General features: G+C 40.0%; 1 protein-coding gene, 1 long non-coding RNA gene and 1 pseudogene across 11 annotated transcripts in view; 1 reads left to right on the top strand and 2 right to left on the bottom strand.

The window, feature by feature from the left end:
* The window catches only part of G3bp2 (G3BP stress granule assembly factor 2), a 71,719-nt gene that overhangs the window by 18,628 nt on the left and 35,153 nt on the right, over positions 1-17,938 (bottom strand). The window contains exon 1 of one of the 6 annotated variants that reach the window (XM_004833893.4): positions 8,019-8,355. The exons of 2 other annotated variants lie outside the window; for them this stretch is intronic. The gene's annotated coding sequence lies outside the window, so the exon portion shown is untranslated. Of the gene's footprint in view, positions 1-7,842; positions 8,356-17,938 lie in introns of those variants that run through there. 3 more of the 6 variants (XM_004833895.4, XM_087185999.1, XM_087186000.1) reach the window with 3 other exon arrangements.
* The window catches only part of LOC106008819 (uncharacterized), a 38,947-nt gene continuing 29,386 nt past the window's right edge, over positions 8,378-17,938 (top strand). For 4 of the 5 annotated variants that reach the window (XR_015440771.1, XR_002393128.2, XR_001183008.3 and 1 more), the window contains exons 1-3: positions 8,378-8,522; positions 15,556-15,634; positions 15,878-15,926. This is a non-coding gene — a long non-coding RNA (uncharacterized LOC106008819). The remainder of the gene's footprint in view (positions 8,523-15,555; positions 15,635-15,877; positions 15,927-17,938) is intronic. The other variant, XR_015440772.1, reaches the window with a different exon arrangement.
* Positions 15,588-16,346, bottom strand: LOC110348115 (ras-related C3 botulinum toxin substrate 1-like; annotated as a pseudogene).

The following is a 17,938-nucleotide window of genomic DNA, read 5'->3' as shown; positions in this document are numbered from 1 at the left end:
CAAGGATGGAACTTGGGACCTTGCGCTTGCAAGGTAGGTGATGGAACCACTGAGCTAAATCCCTAGCTGTATTTCCAGTTTTTGTACAGTAATACTGTTGTAACTTATCCCAAACTTCCCATCACATTCGTAAAGTACACTCATCTACTAAAAATAAAAAAGTGAATACACAAATTGTTCCAAAGAAAAGTTAAAAATATTGGATACATTAAAGATTCATTATAACAAAGTTTGAGTCTTCAAAATGCTAGCCATTCACAATCACTAAAGCACATAGGTCATGATAGCACTGATTGCAACTGAAGAAAGAAAGGGTACAGGGATAACTAACACTTGATTTATCCTTATTTTGTAAGGTATTACTTAGCATAACTCATTCAACAGAGGAAACATGAGGAATGACAAAGTATATAATGAGCTATGCAGAGTCCACTTTTTTAAGGCATAGAAGAGACTCCCACAGGGGATGATAAAACCAAATGAAAATGTTACTATGAAAAAGGTGCTTTAATTAATTACACAGTAATTACAGATCACTTATCTTTTACCATAATTTAAATGACTCAGAATTTAGAAAGTCGAAAGCTGAATGAATGAGACAAAAATTCATTCCATTTTCCAGTGCCTACTAAGTATGTGTCAGAAACTGCAAGAAAAAAATTATGGACTGCAAGGCCCCAAGTTTGATCCCTGGTACCAAAAAAAAAAAAAAAAAAGGGTGAACAGGACATGCTCTCTGCCTAAAGAAAGTAAAAGTCCAATGAGACAGGATTCCTAAATATGGTGATCTTACTGATGGTATAGCTATTATAAGAACACCATGAAGAATGTAGTATTCAAATCGGAAGAGAAATAAAAATCTGACATGTAGGAAATGAGAACTGAACCTTCTAAATCATACCTAAATAAGAAAAATAATTTTTATAAAATAGCTGTCTCAGAACATTTAAAAAACCTACTCTGAGTCTAACTCTAAGTCTACTGGCTTTCCTAGTTAGCTCCTCAAAGTAAGATTCAATCATTCCTTCCTTTTCTCAAGTATCACAGATGTTATACCTCTTCTCTAGCTCCTTCTGAATGTCCAGTCTGACCATTCCCCCTACACAAATACACTCTTACACTCCTAGGAGATGCTCAAAAGACATTTATCTTGCATTTTCTACACTACTTTGCATGTAAAGGGATTAGACAAAATTTTATGAATATAGTACTAAAGACATCTTCAGAAGACAGAAATAAGGCTGAGGATGTAGTGCATTGGTGCAGCACTTTCCTAGTGCATGTGAGCGAGGCTCTGGGTTTGATCACTAGCATCATAAAACCAAAATCAACCAACCGAGACCTCCCCCAACCCTGAAAACAGAAATAACCTACCTAAAACACCAGAGTAAATAATAAAAGTTGTCATGAGGAATGGTGATGATTAAATAATTTAATCATGCAATTTCAAAATGCTTTTAAAGTCCATCTTATCTTATGCTCCTGTGCTTAACTATATGTAAAATATACGTAGATGCACACATTTACAAGAAACTTTATTACTATAATATTAAGTCAGAATTGAAATCTTGAGATTAACTACAAGTCCAAACTAAGTACAGGTTAGTACAAATAATTTTAAAGGATTTTTGAAATAACAAATTTTCAGAAATCTGGCATTAACATAGGCACGAACACAGAGTTAATTTGTCCCCAAAGATACCCAAATAATTCAGTGTTTTATCAACAAAGTCATTCTAGAACACATGACAGTCACAGTTAAAAGCAGGTAAATAAGTTTGAGAGCTGGGTGTGGTAATGCAAGCCTGTAATACCAGCTCTTGGGAGGCTGAGGCAGGAGGATCACAGTGAGTTCAAGGCCAGCCTGGGCTACATAGTGAGTTTAGGGCCAGCCTGAACTACAAAGGGAGACCCTGCCTCAAAAAACTAAAGAAGTTTGACCTACCATGTACCAAAATTAACTGGAAATGAACCACAAGACTTCGTCATAAAACCCAAAACTCCAGGCTTGTAGAGGAAACAAAGGAGAAAATCTTTTTGACTGTATGTGAAGATTTTAGGCAAGACACAAAAGCACACATACAAAAAAGAAAAAAAAATCCTGATGACTTAGATCTCATCGAAATTTAAAACTTCTGCTCATTTAAAGGTATTACCTGAAAATAAATATTTGTGCAATATAACAGAGATCTCAAAGAATTTGTACCCAGAATATATAAAGGACTCTCATAACTCATCAAGAAAATATAAATGTATTACAGAAACACACTTATCCCATCATTCTTGCCACTTTCTGAAGCAGTTCTAGAAGTTCTCTTTTGTTCTTTTGTGAGTGTGTTTAAGAGGTATGCTCAAACATATGGTGAATGGTGCTGCCCAGTGCCATCCAACAGAAAAGACAGGGTTGTAAAAACATTATTGTGTGTCCTCATCTGCTTCATTCACTGGATGGGCTCTATGCCAAAGTCAAAACGACTGTAAAAAGTAAACATTCTGAAACCCGTTCAGGACATCAAGGCAGCTATGACAGAGCAACTAAAGACACTCAAGAAAGAGGACTTCCAGAACTGCTTCAGAAAGTAGCAAAAATGAGATAAGCATGTTCAACGCCAGGGGGAGTATTCTGAAAGGGATTAATGGCAATGTGTCTTTTATTGTAATGAACTTAAAAAAATGAAATGGTCACTGTACTTTTTGATCATACCTCATACCCTTCAGCAAGATAATAAACACATGAAAAGATGAATACATTCACTAATCATTAGAAAAAAGGCAGTAAAACCACAATGACATAATACAACCACCTGTAATAATGGTTAATTTTACAAATCTAAAAACACTCGTAACTGCCAAGGGCAGAGAATAGCTGCTATAAAGAAAAAAAAAAACCTCAAAAAACAAAAAACCAAAAAACTTTGAAAAACAGTATGGTAGTCTCTTATAAAATTAACCACATCCCACAATACCTAGTAATCCCACACCAATGTATTTACCCAAAATGAAAGCATTGTATACACTCTCAAACTGGAAATAATCCAAATGTCCATTAATCAGGTGAATAAGCAATTTATAGTAAATCCGTAAAATCGAGCACTATGAAACAATGGAACCCCTGATACTTGCAACAACATGAATTAACTTCAAAAGCATTATTGTAAGCTGAAGAAATCAGACACAGAAGGCTAACCCAATAGAATTCTACTGATAAAGACATTGTGTAAGCGGTGACTCAGAAGAGGAGCTGGAGATGGTAGGGAAGTTAAGGACTGGAGCCTGAGGAAACTTGGGGGTGGTGGTGATGGGAGTATCTTCAAGCTTGATTTTGGTGGTGTTCATGACTACACATCTACCCAAAGTAATACAACCAGGCACAAGAGTGGTTTTTACTGTTCATGATTGTACCCACATTCCTTAAAAATATAGAAGTTTGGAATTATAAATGCCAACAAGAATATTCACAAAAGTTAAGCAATTACAAACTGTAGAACCATGCTACAAATCTCATCTTTTGAAAAAAGGTATGTTACAGAAATAAAATTTGAGTTACAGGTAGTAGTAAGAGTCTACACAAATTCTTAGTGTATTGTCTGAACGTGACAAAAAACATGTATTAACTTTGTACATTTTAAGGTATTTTTCAATTTTCATTTAGTTTCTGGTAATTACCAGATTCATGTTAGTGGTTAGCAAATATAGTTCTAGAATAAAGGGTCTGGGCTTTGGATGTAACCCAGTGGGAGAGCACATGCAAGAAGCCCTGGCTTCCATCCTGATTAGGGGAGAAATTTGTGCAAATTTACTTAGCACTACAGTATGGTAGCACAGCTAAAATAAGTCTCTGACATTATGTCTACATTAATGACATAGTGCTGACAAAATATTAATGGCTAAAATATGCATGTGCAATAAAAGCATCAAATGAAGATAAAATAGAGAAAGCTGAAATGGGACACCCTGGTTAAAATCGTGGTGGAATTAGAAATAGCTATGGGCTTAGTATGGTGGCACATGCTTATAATCCCAGCACTTCAGAGGCTGAGGCAGAAGGATTATAGAGTGCAAGGACAGCCTGGGCTATGAGTTCAAAACCAGCCTAAATAGCATAGCAAGAGCCTGTCTCAACCAAAAGTCAGCTATGTAGAAAAAGAGTAATAAAAGAAAAACTGCCTAAATCCTAAGCACTCTCCAACTTCAATGTTTCCAAATAAAGTGGGACATATTTTTGATTGTTCATACAGTCATTGGAATATTATCAAAGACTACAGAACCATACAAAAAAACACCAAAAAAGTGTAATGTTTACAATTAAAATGATTTCACTAACATAAAGGAATTTACACAATGTAGGTAAAAGAAAAAAACTAATTTAAATCCTCTACACACAGCACAATACCTATCAGAACATTTTACTTAGAAAAGACAAATGACCCAAACAAAATAATTTTGGATTCTGTCAATTCTCATTAATTTCAGAGATCTCTGAAATAGCAACACCTCCATGTTCTTATTAAAGACTTGTCCATTACCATATAATGATAAAATGATTAGGTGTTCAGGAAATTCAATTATTTTTTTTGGTACGGGGGTGGGGTGGGGGGGTGGGTTGAACTTGGGACCTTGCGCTTGCAAAGTGGATGGCGGAACCACTGAACTAAATCCCCAGCCCAGGAAATTCAATTCTAACTAGTAACTTCAAATACCTAGCCACAAGCACCACAACCCAAGTTTCAGATTTCTGAGCATATCAACTTTCAGAATAAAGATGTTTGGCTGGTAAAGCCTATGCAAATGGTCCAAAATCTAAAAATCCTGAAATCCCAACACTTCTGTCCCAAGCACTTTGGAGAAGGGACATTCAAATTTATGGCATAAAAACAAACAGTAAGAAATTCACTCATCATAAGTCATTCATTGGTGGCTATTTCAATGCTTGAAGAAAACAGTTGAAGATTGATTAAAAAAATCATATTTTCTTACCACCGTTCCCCCTCCCAAAACAAAGTGACTTCTAGATCTTATGTCTAGTATTTCCACACTTAACAGGTTGCAGTTCTCTTTACCAGAAAACATGGTATCAAAGAACACACTTTGTGCTAGGTCCCAGCTTCTTTCCACTAGGGATGCTTCCTCCCATTCCTTCTGGAGATCCCCTCCTCACAGCTGGGCTCCCATTAGTCAGCCCAAGGCTCATTCTCATTGAGCCAAAGACCACATTCATTCTTAACTGCCAGTACCCCATCAATCTGGAACTTTCCCAAACTCCTGATAGTCTTTGTCTAAAGTGCCTTTAACAATCACAACACATCATGTAAAGGTACAAGTTCCCAGTGAGAAATGTAAATGTACTGTATACCTAAAATGTATCAATAAAAGAATTAATTAAAAAACAAAAACAAAAAAACAATCACAACAGTACTCTCTATACCATTATGGAGCAGTGACACCCAATGTGTTGAGTGAAAGTGTTGAAAAAGACTGAAGAACAATGGTGACAGAAATAGATAAAAGAGGACTTAAGCCCTTTTCTCAGGGCACAAAGGTAAGGGGGCAAGTTTGAGTTCAGACACTATTAAAGTGCCCAATCATTAACATAAACAAATGAAATCCTGTGCCTATAGCTACTCAGGAGACTGTTAGTAGCATTACTTGAGCCCAGGAGGTGGAAACCAGCCTGGACAACACAACAGCAAGACCTAGTCTCTCTCTCAAAAGAGAGATAAAGAAGGGCTCCTCCACGAAAATGAAAAGCATGTATTCATATTATGCTTTAATGTCTAACAAATAACCTATGTTTCCTTTATCTCCTTGAAGCTTGGTATTAGCATCATTACACAAAAAATATTTAGAGCTTAAAGAAAAGGAGATCAAGGTCCCTCGGTTGTAGTTTTAAGAAAAAATTTTAAATTGGGCCTCCTGCCTCTAGTGATGTCTAGTTAAGAATCTCTTTAGAAGAAAAGCCAAAGAATGAAGATTACAAAAAATTAATTTAAAAAATCCAACTTCTAGCTTATTTGAAACAATTGGGAGTAGTAAAAGGCAAAGGAATATAATAGGGTAGTAACACAACAGAAGTATAAACATCATTCTCAATATACCTACTAAAGATAAAAATAAACTGAAGCACGAAAACTGATTCTATTGCCAGGAGTTCTGGAAGAATCTATTTATTAGCTATTAAATAAGTGTATTCCAATAAAAAGTAGCACGTTCGTCAATTAAATTCTACTTAAATCCAGAAGCAATCCTTAAGTTTGTGCCACTGAAAAGAGGTGATTCACTGTCTTCATACCCACTCAACATAAAATAGGTGGAAAAAAGTCTTTTTGAAGCAACTTGGGAAATAATTCTCAAACTTGATGGTAGATAACCAGCAATACATGATAAAGAAGCTGTTAAGGTCTAAAAACACTGAGTATATGAATTTCCAGTAACTAATACTGAAACTTTTAGTCTCTCCTATCTTACTTTGTTCAAGCCAGGAGTTGCCTACTGACAATTCAACTGCTGAGCACTTAAGTGAACACTCAGAACAGTAGGTCTAGTTGTCAATTAAGTTACCACTGACTCTTTTTCACTTGCCACTTCTGATCCCAAATGCCGCACACATTCTGATTCACTCCATTGCTGATGCTTGTTCATGTTGACTACGTCAAGCCTGAATATCCAACAACCTGAACTACAGCAGCTCTAAGACAGGAAGCAATCCCCGTGAGGTCATTATTAATTTTTCAGCACTAAAGAACGTGTAGAGATTAAATCATAAAGGAAAAACACACAGGACTAATCCTAAAAATCTGAAAAAAAGAGGTATCAGCACCAAAGAAACAACACCCAATTCAACCCTAAGGTTCGGAGCAAACCTTTTTTTTTTTTTTTTTAGAGCAAACCCTTTTAAAGAACACAAGTTTAGAATCACAAAGGACCATAAGATTTGGTGGGACCAAGTATTTACTCAAACTTTGTCCACATGCCCGAAGCTATATTAACTGCCAAATACGGAGGTGACAAGGAATCACCATCATCTTCCACTCCAGCTGGTTAATGGTTCCTAGATCCAGGTATCTGCAATGCTAACGTTTAAAAGATAGCACAAGATTCATTAACCCTACCTTGACCCATTAGTAACACGACAACCCTAAAGAAAGAAAGAAGGGAACAACTTTCCTATTCTAATTCAGGTGCGCATGTTTTATTTTTGTTTTTTAATAGGGCAAAGGTACACCGGGGCGGTGGCAGGGGGTCCACGTGGAAAAGGGTAGGCGCAAATCTACATTCGCCCCAAAGTAGCACAGGGCCACTTTAAGAAATCTGCTTTTAAAAACTCGGAAAATCCGATCAGATCCGACTATCAAAATGCATACAATCCAGGTGAGGTTACGTTCCTCTTCGTTTTCCTCTCCTACAAGAAAGCAGCGGAAGAGAAACCATTCCTCACAGCTCCTAAACCTCATTCCTGGATCAACAGGGGACCCGCTACCCTAAGAGGTTAAGGAGGCACACGTTTAACTCGAATCGCTGCGCCGGGGATGAGATAGGAAGACGCCGGGACCTGAGCGCCGTCCAGGGACGCCGTGGCCTCCACGCCGGATCTGGTTTCCGGCGCAGAAATGGTGCCCGGAGGCAGCGACTTTAGCATCTGCGTCGCTCCCCTCCCCCACGGGCGGGGCGGCGACCGCGTCCCCGTGGAAGCCGCGCGGCAAACGCGCCGGCACCCGGAAAGCCTGACCCTCACAGAGCCTTCTCGGAGCGCTCCTCCGGCCGATCGTCCCCTCCGCCCCGGGGCCACCAGAGCCCTGAGCCCTTTACTCGCCCCGCACGCGCCCGCCGCCTCCCGCCCCTCACCTTGGAGGACAGGCTCGGCTTTTCCACGCACACCTGGCGTACGCAGCCGGCGAGAACAATGTCTCCCGCCGCAGCCCCTCTGACTCCGCGCTCGCGCGCCGGACGGTTGCTGCGGGCGCGCACGAAATGTCCCCTCCCGGCCACCACATCGGCCTCCCCTCCGCCCCCGTACACACCTCCAGCCAACAACCGCGGCGGGTGCGTCGTGCGGGACGCAGCGGGAGAGTCGCCAAGGACCAGCCGCCGCGGATTCTCTTCGTTCGCCCTCTTCCTCTGAACAAGCCGAAAGCCTCGGAAGCAGCACAGCCGTAAGGTCCTTTCGCGCACAACAACCCTTCGCAGGCGCCTGGCGCTGCGGCCACCGAACAGGAACACGGACGTCCCGCCCCCTTGGCCACCGCCCCCTCTTATTGTTTTACCCCTGCCGAAAGGGCCAGGGAACCCCCCAGCACAACGCCAGCCAATCACGTATCTCCTTTGAGCTCCGGACCCAACCTCCTCGCGTCGCTGCGCGGAGCATGCGCAGTGCACCACTGCGCTCGCGGATACTCGCGCCGGAAAGCCGGGCACCACAACCGGACTGCAGCTGGCGGGTGCGCTGATCTGACGTCACAGGGGCGGCCGCTCCCGCCCCACCCGCGTGGTGCCGCACCTCTGCGCAGCGGCGTTCCCGAGCCTCAGTGAGTACGCACGGGGTCTGTGAAGGCTCTGCGAGATGTATGAAGGTGCCCAGCCCCGCTTTGGCAGCCGGGCCCTCACCTATGCTCGCTAGTAATCCATTCTGGGGAACGGAGGGTCAGGTCACGCGAATCGCTCACAGCACTGTGTATCCTGGGGATGCCGTAGCTAAGCCCTGGGGCTGCAGGAAAGCTACGACACGGCTCCACTGACAGAGGACTGGTGATGCTTCGTGTAACCCTAGGTATCTCGTCTGGCCAGCTAGACACTGAGCGCCCTGCATACCAGGGATATAGCCTTGTCCCATGTCCAAGACTCACCTATGACAACAACAGCTCCTGACCTTGATTTGTGAGAAAAGCCAATTTGGCAAAGATACCACTTTGTCCTTTAGGCCTAGAAGTGTTTTCAGGGAGTATCAAAATAGCATAAGAATTTTGGAATGAAGGGTTGAAGAAATGGTGAAATAAATGGAAGATTGTGTGGAGAAGAAAAGTGAACAGGTTTATTAACTGTATGTACCAACATGATGTGGGCACATTTCATCAGTTTTCTTTATAGACCTATTGGGGCGATTTAACAGGTTTTAAAGATGTAAAAACAGGTTTACAAAGACAAGGCCAACATTTGGGCTACCAAAATCTACACTTTATAGATTGCTTAATAATTTTGTAAACCATCAGTTTTATTAAATGAACCCGAGATGGTTTTCCTTAAAGCGATGTTACAGGCAGAGTGCCTTTTAAATATAAAACTCATGTACCAGGCATTCTTACGATTATTTATGCCTCACAATAACCTGATAAACTATGCAGTTTTTATGTTTGAGTTACACATTAGGAAACAGGCAGAGGTCAAGTCTTACTCTGTGACTACAAATTTCAAACATGTCCTTACCTCCAAGTATCTAGAATATCCCACTGTGTTAATCACAATTTACATAATCTCTCTTGTGCAATGCTGTTGTAAACATTTATCACTTGGTATCCTGGTGCACTGGGATGGAACGGTTCTGGAGAGCAGTGGCTCTCACACCTCCTGTGCCTCAAGAGTTGTCTGGAGAGCATAGTAAAAGGAGCCTCCCAAAGCTGGGTTGGCTTCAGCAGGTCTGTGCTGGGTCCTGAGAACTGGTATTTCTCACAAGTTCTCCCATGTTGCCACTGCTGCTCTAAAGGTTGGTGAACTTTACAGTGTGTAAAGGACCTGGTAGTAAAAATTTTAGGTTTTGAGGGCCATGTATGGTCTCTAATTCATATTCCTGACTCCCTCCTTATAATCCTTTAAAAGATGTAAGAAACATTTTTAGTTCTAGGAGAAAAACAAAACTAAAAAGAACAGGACACAGTGGCACACACCTGTAATCCCAGCTTGCAAATGGAGGCAGAAGAACCCTGAGTTCAAGGCCAGCCTAGACAACATAGTCTGTCTGAAACAAACAAAAAACCAAAACGGAATCAGGGTACAGGCAGCTCCTGTTCTAGGATTTATACCAACATGTGGAGTAACTGGGGGAAAGATGGAGCTATCTCCAATCTTAGTAAATAACTAACCTGTTTTCTTAAGCGGCAACTTCTGTCCCCTAAATGTCTTCCACGTCTCTGCCCTCTGAGTGTGTCTCTCCCTACATCTTTACAGGATGACTGCAATTCCTAGCTAATCTCCCTTCCTCAAAATAACCTCTAAGAAGCAACTCCTGCCCTCAGACAAGAGCTAGCAGGGATGGTATTCGTTCAGTGCTGTGGGGCTGAAGAGGATCAAAGGTGCCAGGGATTTGGCTCAGTGGTTCCGTCACCCAGCTCAAAAGCACAAGGTCCCAAGTTCGATCCCTGTTACCAAAAAAAGGATCAAAGGTGACTCAAAGGTTTTTTGGGCCCAGGCACTGAATGGATACCAAGGCTTCAGATGTGAACCTTTATCAAAAGTCTGTAAAATCAAACAAACAAAAAAGTAAATTCCATCTACTGATATCTGTCTTACCTATACTAAATGCTTTCCAAAGCTGAGTCAGATATGCTTTCCCCTTACTCAAACCATTTGTCTTACAATTTCATTTAACCTAACTTGTCTACTGATTTGACCTTATGAACTTGTCTAAACTGTACTCTGTGGCTATTTTGTATTCTCCCTATATCTTACAGTTCCTATGTTCCCTTTTTTATATACAAAGTTAATTGGCAGTGTACCAGTTGTCTGTCTCGGTTCAGTATCTACTTAGTAACAACTTAAGAAGGCCTTACAACTCTTGGATTCATTCATGCAGTAGGCACCACTAAATACACCTTATCAATCAGAGTGCAATGCTCAGAATGGGGAAAAAAACTGAAGAAACAACCTACAAAATTGGAAAAAAATTTTTGCCAGCTATTCCATGGACAGAGAATTAACATAATATATAAGCATAAGAAACTAAAAAAAAAAAAAAATTAGACCTCCAAAATAAAAGACCCCCCTCAAAGAAAAAAAAAAAGGGCAACAAACAGACACTTCTCAGGAGTGAGTGCAAATGGCCAATAAGTACATGAAAAAAATGTTCAACATCATTGGCCATTAGAGAAATGCAAGTTAAAACAACCTAGAGACTCCATCTTACCTGAGAGAGGATGGTTATCATCAAGAGATCAAATAACATGCTGGTGAGGCTGGTGGGGGGTGTGGGGGGCGTGGCAGAACCCTCCTTCATTGTTGGTGGGAATATAAACTAGTACAACCACTATGGAAATCAGTACACAGATTGCTCAAAAAACTAAAAATAGAAATTCCATTCGACCCAGCTATTCTCCTTCTAGGTATCTTCTCCAAAGAGGTAAAGACATCATGTTACAGTGATACATGCATACCCATGTTTATAGCAGCACAACTCATAATAACTAAATATTAGAAGCAGCCTATATGTCCATCAGGAGATGAGTGGATAAAGAAAATGTGGTGTTTACATTCAATGGAGTATTAATCTATCATAAAGAAAGATAAATGAGTCATTTGTGAGAAAATGAATATAACTCAAATCCACAATACTAAGTGAAATCAGACATACAAGCTTAAATATCATATGATTTCTCTTATATGAGAAACCCAAAGAATAAATTAGGGAGCAAAGTAGAGAATGGATGATAGGATACAGAGATCTTTTACAACTGGGAAGGGGACCAGGAGATGGAGGGAAGGGAGAGGGATGAGAGGAAGGGGACATCAAAAATTACGATGTGTTATGTGCTTGAATCACCTCTCCACAAAAAATGTATTCATTATGTATTGTAAACATGTACTAATAAAAACGAATATATAGTCTTCAGAGGATTGGAAGAGAGAGGAGTGTGGGAGGACAGAAAGAAATGAGAGAGAAAAAGGTAGAGTCAGAGAAAGGCAAAAAGGCAACAATTAGAATACACTTTCAGTGGGCAGGGGATTTAGCTCAGTGGTTCTGCTCAAGGACCTGAGTTCAATTCCCAGAACCAAGAAAAAAAAGTCATAATTTGGGCCAAGGATTTAGCTCAGTGGTTCCGCCACCTGCCTCGAAAGTGCAAGGTCTGAGTTTGATCCCCGGTACCAAAAAAAAAAAAAAAAAAAGAAAAGAATACACTTTCAGTGGTACTAGAAACACTGAATTTAATTTTTTGAGATAGGGTCTCACTCTGTAGTGTAGGCTGGGCTTACTCTATGTAGCCGAGGCTGGCCTCAAACTGGCAGCAATCCTGCTTCAGCCTTCCAAGTTCTGGGATTACAGGTAGAAGTCAATCTCATACCTTTCTTGCCACACACACACACACACACACACACACACAGCGCCTCTCAGATGCAGCACCCGGTTCTGCCCCATGAGCAACCCTCCGCTGGCCAACCATTGTGGGAGCTCAGAGGCAAATTTCTTTTTCCTGGGTCCTACTATTTCCTTATTTTGAATCTTAATCCCTAGAACAGTGTATGGTTAAGTATTGTTATTCTTAATATTTTTTAGGCAGTGGGTTTTCCATTGTTAATAGTTTAGGCAATACACCATAGGTTTTATTCATTCTTTTCTTTTTTGGGGGGGGCAGTACCGGGTATCGAACTCAGGGCCATGTGGTTGCGAGGCAGGCACAGGTGGCACTGAACTAATTTCCAGCCCCTATTCATTATTTTCTAAATAAATTAGAAATATAGTTTAGACTTCTTTCATTCAGTTATTCTTTAAAGAGAGTTGATGGGAGCTGGGTTTGGTGGGGCATGGGTGTAATCCCAGCACTTGGGACCCTAAGGCAGGAGGACTGCCATGAGTTGAAGGCCAGCCTGGGCTACATAGTGAGTTCAAGGTCTGCCTGAACTACATAGTGAGACCCTGTCTCAACAAACAACAACAAAAAAGAGAGTTGATGGGGAATATCTAAATAGTTTTGATTTTTAAATTTAAATTTTCATGTTTGTTTGTTAATTTTGATGCATTATAGCCTGTGAATGCAGCCTAAATTTTGTGCTTTTGGGAATTTATTTACATTTTTCCTTTGTGGCCCAATAAAGGTACAACTTTTATAAGGTACCTATAAAACTTTAGTCTATTAAATCACCTTTTAATTTTATTCCTATTAATTTTTGCACTACACATTTGAACATTTTTTCGGAAATACTTTCACAGATTCTGAAGTGGCAAAAATAATTTTTTTTTTTTTGGTACCAGGGATTGAACTTTTCCTTGCACTGGTGCAGCAGGCGGCGAAACCACTGAGCTAAATCCCTGGCCCTGCAAAAATAATTTTTAAAATCTCATATGCTGCTCGCCATCATCCCTCAAATGTTAATATTCACTAGTGTGCTTTACCAGTCTCAATAATCCCTCCCCACCATGAAAATGCTCCGAGGACTCTATGTTTCAACTGTTTTGACCTCATTCGATGTCTATACAGTGCTGTAACTACTGATTCAGTGAATCATGACATTTCAAAGAAACCAATATAGCAGGTACTCTGCCAGACAGCTGGTGCATTACCATGTGACTTCTACCCATAAAAAAGCATCAGACAATAGTGTGCATTATAAAAATGTGTAATTGTTATGTATCAATTAAAAAACTATATATATATAATGTATATGTAATATATATTATATATATATATTATAGCTGGGCATGGTGGTGCACACCTGTAATCCCAGCATTCTGAGGCTGAGGAAGGAAGATCACAAATAATAATACCAGCCTGGGCAACTCAGCAACTTAGTGAGACCCTGTTTCAAAATAATAAATGTTTTTTAAGGAATCTCTACACTGATTTCCATAGTGGTTGTACTAGTTTACATTCCCACCAACAAAATAGTAGAGACCCCTTTTCCCCACAACCTTGGCAGCATCTGTTATTATTAGATTTTCTCATGACAGGCATTCTTTCTTGGGTAAGACGGCCATCTTCATATATTTTTTGTTTTGTTTTTATGATTCAAGGATTTATTAAGTCATCATGCAAAACATACTACTAATTGCATTAGCAAAAGATCAATGTAAAAATACTCCACAATTCTGCAACTGCCAATTAAAAAATTTTTGTTCTAGTGGTTGAGAGGTCTGACATTGTGTCCCCACCAGTGAGTTAAGTTGTACAGACCATCGTTAGCACTAGCACAGTTTACAGAACCTCACAGACCTAAAGGAGCATCGTTAGGCAAAGCCACAACAGGAAGCATGTGTCGGTGTGGGTGAGGTAAAGACGGTCAAATCAGTGTTAGTCACGTAACTGTTGATAATCTGGCAAGACAGTGATGTTACGGTTCATAGTTTTAAGAATATCTAAACTATTTTAAAACTTGTAAGGCAGCAACGCATGATTTTTACACCTAGTTACTAGAAGACTAAGGAAAGCACTTAATTAGCTTTGAATAAAGTAACATGAAAACAGGAATGGACTTTTACTAATCTACAAAAAACTTCTAATGCATTATAAGATTTTATAGTACAAATAGGCATACTGGTCATTAAGAAGGGGTTCTATTAAAAAAGCACTAGGGGCTGGGGATTTAGCTCAGTGGTTCTGGTACCTGCCTTGCAAGTGCAAAGTCCTAAGTTTGATCCCCGGTACCAAAAAAAAAGCACTTACTAAGTTAGCAGCTGTGGGAATGACCAGCTCAAAGATGAATTAAATGCTCAATTTTGGGAAGGATGGCAAGTGTAGTAAAAAGAAAAAGCTCAAGACACAGATAATACCAACCTTTCTTCATCATCTACTGCACTTGACAGAAATTAACCTTACAATTTTCAACTGTGACAGTTTTTATTCAGTTGAGTTATTCCGTGTACAATGTAGCGTAAATTAATCTCTGGTTCATGTTTTGTCAAAACTGTCTTCATCCTTTGACCTCGTCACGTTTCACACACTCTACCCAGCACATGGACTAGGAGCAGAATACTTCATTAGGGCAAACACTGGAATGAGAGTTCTGTTCCAAGTCTCAGCAAAAGCTAGTAAAACTGATTTTTAAAAACCTATAAAATCAAAAAGACTGATCCAAAGAGTGAGCTGTTACACCCATCCCATTATGACATACAGTACGGAGGTAGGGAATGAACATGGGCTGAGAAGTTACTGATGAGTTACATAGCAACATGTCCTTAAGGAGGTGTTCTGCTTCACTCAATCTGAAAGCTACTTGGATAGTGTCTGCACCTCCTGATTTCAGAAGCTGCAGTCTTCTTACAAGGTCTTTCAACAGTTTAGTGCTTAGTGTTCTTAGCACAACACCACAACTTAGTTCGGAAGGTATTTTGGCAACTTTTAATCTGAGCAAGGATAGGGGCTTTTGAAAAATAAGGCTTTAAGAAGACTTGCCATTTTAGGGCTAAATTTTAATACGATGTGAGTTTGAACTCTTACATTTAAAACAAAACCTTAAATTTACTGATTGGTTCAAAATGGTTTTATGGAAAAATTCACCTGTAACAAAAACTTGGCACCGAGTGAGAAGGCTCCACCACTTTTTTGGCAAAGCGTACAAAGGTTCCAAAGGATAGGACCAAGAACTAAAAAGACTCAGACATTTACAACAGCAGGCATTTTCTCTTTCTCTTCTTGACAGCAGGTGGGCAGAGAACTGCTTGGATAGCTTCATCACACACTGTCTTCAGACCTCATTGGGTGAGAGCTGAGCACTCCAGGTATTTTTTATTTTTATTTTATTTTATTTTTTGGTACCGGGGATTGAACACGGGTCCATCTGTTTGCAAGGCAGGCGCCAGAACCACTGAGCTAAATCCCCAGTCCCACTCCAGGTATTTTACAGCACCAATCTCCTTAGCCATGGCCAAGCCCTACAGATAGGTGATGGGAGTCAGCTTCGTCTCCTTCAGTTTCTCGATCGTGTCTTTATAATCCCTAAAATCAAGTTTTGTTCCCAATAGGATGATGGGCGTGTTAAGACAATGGTGTCACACTTCTGGATACCACTTTGTAAGTACATTTTCAGATGATGCAGGACTCACAAGGGAAGAGCAAATTAAGAAGACATCTGTTTGCAGATAGGAGAGGGGACGTAATCTGTCATAATCTTCTTGTCCAGCTGTATCCCATAAGCCCAGATTCACTGGTTTTTCCATCTACCATAACATCAGCAGAATAGTTGTCAAAGACACTGGGGATATATTCTCTGGGAAATGCATTGGTTGTGTAACTCATCAGTAGGCAAGTTTTATTCACAGCTCTGTCTCCCACCATCACACACCTGATAGCGTGCATCTCAGTTGCTTGCTGACCTGTGGCTACATTTGCCTAGGGTTGTTTCAAATCCTTTTATTCTGTTCCATTGATCCTCACACCTGTTTTAGTGCCAGTACCATGCTGTTTTTTGGTACCAGGGATCGAACTCAGGACCTTGAGATTTCGAGGCAGGCAGCGGAACCACTGAGCTAAATCCCCAGCCCACCATGCTGTTTTAATCACTGTAGCTTTATAGTATTACTTCAAGTCTGGTATTATATCACCTGTTTTGCTTTTGTTACCTAGGAATGCTTCTGCTATTCTGGGTCTCTTCTGATTCCATATAAATTTTAGGATTTTTTTCTGTAGCTATTGTGAATGGTACTGTTTTCTTAATTTCTTTTTTCAGTGAGCTCATTGTTAGTGTATAGGAATGCTACTGATTTTTGTGTGCTTATTTTGTATCCTACTACACTGCTGAATTTGATTACCAATTCTAGCAATCTTTCGATGGGGTTGAGTCTTCTAAGTAAAGGATCATGTTGTTTGCAAATGATGATATTTAGACTTTGTCCTTTCCTATATGTATCTCTTTTATTTCTTTATTTGGCCTGATTGCTCTGGTTAGGGTTTAGAGAACAATGTTGAACAGGAGTGGTAATAATGGACATCCTTGTCTTGTTCCTGCTTTTAGTGGGATGGCTTTCAGCTTTTCCCCATTAATATGATGGTGGCAGTAGGCTGGTCATAAATGACTTTCATCATGTTGAGGTACAGACATTCTATACCTATTTTCTTCAGGGTTTTTCAATTTTTGTCAAAGGCTTTTTCTGTATCTATCGAGATGATCATGTGATTTTTGTCTTTGCTTCTGCTTATGTGATGGATTACATTTACTGATTTGCATGTGTTAGCTGGGGATTTAGCTCAGTGGTTCCGGCACCTGCCTTGCAAATGCAAGGTCCCAAGTTCGATCCCCAATACCAAAAAAAAAAAAAAAAAATTGCACGTGTTAAACCATCCTTGCATCCCTGGGATGAAGCCTACTTGGGTCATAGTATATGATCTTTTCTTTTTGGTACCAAGGATAGAACTCAGGTCCTTGCGCTTGTGAGGCAGGCAGTGGAACCACTGAGCTAAATCCCCTCCCAGTATATGATCTTTTTGATTTGTTGCATTCTGTTTTCAGTATCTTAAGGATTTTTGCATCTATGTTCATTAGAGAAATTGGCCTACAGTTCTTTTTTGGTTGGCTCTTTGTCTGTTTGGGGGACCAGGATGTTAGCTCTGAGACTGATTTGGAAGTACTCTTTTCCTCTCAATTTCATTAAAAAGTCTGAGGAGTGTTGGTGGTAAGATTTTCTCTGAAGTTCCTATAGAATTTGGCCATGAATCCATCAGGTCCTGGGCTCATCCTAGTTGGTAGGCTTTTTTTTTTTCTATTATTATTACTGCTTCAATTTCATTGCCTGTTATTGGATTGTTCAAAAATTTTAAGTAATCTTGGTTCAGTTTTGGCAATACATGTGTATCTAAGAATCTCTCCATTTTTTCTGACTTCTCCAAATGTTTGGCATATATGTTTGTGAAGCAGTTGCTAATAGTTTTCTGAATTTCAGCAGTGTCGTGATTTCACCTTTTTCATTTCTAATTGCATTAATTTGTATCTTGCCCTTTTTGGGCAAGATTGGTTAAGGGTTTGTCTGTTTTATTTATTCTTTCAAAGAATCAGTTCTTCCATTCATTGATTCTTTGTTTTTTTAGTC

This window comes from Heterocephalus glaber, unplaced genomic scaffold (assembly GCF_053883595.1).
Source record: "Heterocephalus glaber isolate CG9 unplaced genomic scaffold, H.glaber_assembly_v1.0 deba00001504, whole genome shotgun sequence".
Classification (NCBI taxonomy): domain Eukaryota; kingdom Metazoa; phylum Chordata; class Mammalia; order Rodentia; family Bathyergidae; genus Heterocephalus; species Heterocephalus glaber.
The sequence above is the reverse complement of the archived record's forward strand: the minus strand, read 5'-3'. Positions and strand labels throughout refer to the sequence as shown.